Source organism: Mus caroli, chromosome 14 (genome assembly GCF_900094665.2).
Source record: "Mus caroli chromosome 14, CAROLI_EIJ_v1.1, whole genome shotgun sequence".
Classification (NCBI taxonomy): domain Eukaryota; kingdom Metazoa; phylum Chordata; class Mammalia; order Rodentia; family Muridae; genus Mus; species Mus caroli.
Genome location: NC_034583.1, coordinates 81918143 through 81920841, shown reverse-complemented (window position 1 = coordinate 81920841; position 2699 = coordinate 81918143).

The following is a 2699-nucleotide window of genomic DNA, read 5'->3' as shown; positions in this document are numbered from 1 at the left end:
TGTCCTTTACCTTACAGAAGCTTTGCAATCTTATGAGGGCCCGTTTGTCTATTATTGATCTTAAAGCAGGAATCATTCGTGTTCTGTTCAGGAAAATTTCCCCTGTGCCCATGTGTTCAAGGCTCTTCCTCAATTTTCTTCTATTAGTTTCAGCGTTTCAGGTTTAATATGTGAGTCCACTTGCACTTGAGCTTTGTACAAGGAGATAAGAATAGGTCAATTTTCATTCTTCTACATGCTGATTGCCAGTTGAACCAGCACCATTTGTTGAAAGTGCTGTCTTTTTTCCACTGGATGGTTTTAGATCCTTTGTCAAAGATCAAGTGACCATAGGTGTGTAGGTTTATTTCTGGGTCTTCAATTCTATTCCGCTGATCTACTTGCATGACTTTGTATCTCTACTATGTGGATTTTACCACTATTTCTCTGTAGTTCAGCTTGAGGTCAGGGTTGGTGATTCCTACATAGAAGGAGAAACAAATTAATCACAGGAAGTAGAGGGAGAGAGGGTTTTGGGTGGGAGAGGAGGGAGGGAAATGGTGGACAAGATCAAGTATTAGGAAGGATAGGAGAAAAGTACAGAGGGTCAGAAAATATTACAAAAATATGTAGCAGTAGGTTATAGAAAACAGGGGTATCCACTAAATAGTCTCAGATGCCAGGGAATCTAGAGGCTCCCCGGACGCCCTGGGGATGACTTTAGCCAAAATATCCAACAAAGGGGAGAGACAACCTGAAGAGACCAACTCCAGTATATAGGCAAGGCTCCCAGTTGAGAAAAGGGGCCACCCACTCATCTCAAAACGTTTAACCCAGTCCAAAGGAAAGACAGGGACAAAAAACAAATGTATCAGAGACTGAAGGAAAATCCATCCAGTGTCTGCCCCACCTAAGAATCCATTCCATCTGCAGACACCAAACCCTGATGCTAGCTATTGCTGGTGCCAAGAAGCTCTTGCTGACAGGAACCTGGTATAGATGTTCTCTGAGAGGCTCTACTAGCAATATTCAATTTCATGTAAATATTCAATATTCACATTAAAACATCCCCTCAACTATGTGTACATAATCAAAACAAAAACAAACACAGAAAGCATGAGACAAACATATAAAAATAGAAAAAATAAGAACTTGAAAATATTTGACATTATTCAAAAAACAACATCATAATTACAATAATTGAATCTAAAGATAAAAAATAAAGAGTGTTCTAGAAAGTCAAACGATTCCTTTTATAAATGATCAGTTCCAAGAAGATATAAACATCATCTGTATGAATTTCAAAATAGAATCTCTTATATGAAAACTATGATTCCAAAAGGTAATATAAAAAAACAGATGAAGTACAGGCTTAAAGAAGCCTTATTAAATGAAATAATCTCATAAGTTAAACTGTTTTCCTTATGTGATAGTTGAATATTTAAGTGCTAAGAGAAGAAAACAAAGAATATAGAATAGGCAACATAGACTTACTGCGTCATTTATAAAATCAAACTCTCCAAAAATTCAACACTGCAGTGTCCAGGAGTTCAGAGAATGAGAATGATATTTAAAGTTCTAAGGAAAATGAGTGCAGGTCCACCAAAGGTATCATTCATAATAGGAGATGAAATAGGTTCCCACAAAGTGAGTATTATGTAAGGGAATCAGTTACAACAAAGCATGCAAGGCTAATAGTACTTTGTGGAATCTAATATACACACAAGAGAGAACAAGACAAATACTAACGTCGTCTTGGGTATTAGTGTGAGAATTAGAAAATAGTCATTTATAATTAATTAAGTGAAATTCTAAAATAAATAAGGAAGAAACAAATATACTCATCAACACAAGCAAAGATAAAAATTGTACAATGTTTTGAAGCAATATATAATATTCAATATAACTCTATAATTTTAATTATCATGTCAAAATATGTAAAATTGATTGAATTATAAAATTGGACATAATTTTTGCAAACTTCAATAAACTCACCTCATCTATAAAGACTTAAATAAACTTAGAGTAACACAATAGAAAAATGCTATTCCAAGTAAGAGTAATGCAAATATTCATGGTGTATCGATTCTCATGTACAATACAGATCTCAAGACAAATGAACATAATCTGTCATAGAGACAAAGAAGTCACTGTGTATGGCTAAAGAGAAAATACATCAGAGCCAACAAACTTATAAATAATAAATACATACACAACAAATGTCAAAGCATCCAATTTCTAAAAACAAACAGTATTGTGTATAAAGCAAGAAGCAGAATCAACACAGTAATAAATGTATCAGAATCTAATTTCCTGATATTCATGGTGCCATATCCCTGTGACCTCAACACAGTGTTCAAAGTTATTCTGGACTTACATAATGAGATTACATCTTAAATACAACCAAAGGAACAATTATAAAGTATCTCACTTTTATCAACAGACCGATGAATAAATAAGTAAATAAATAAATAAGTAGGAAAATATCACCAAAGAAAACAAAGTGCTAAGGTACAGACATATGTTTAATACACTACATATTTTGCTGAAAGGACCCAAATATAGCTGTCTCTTGTGAGACGATGCCGGGGCCTAGCAAACACAGGAGTGGATGTTCACAGTCAGCTATTTTGTATCACAGGGCTCCCAATGGAGAAGCTAGAGAAAGTACCCAAGGAGCTAAAGGGATCTGCAACCCTATTGTTGGAACAACATGATGT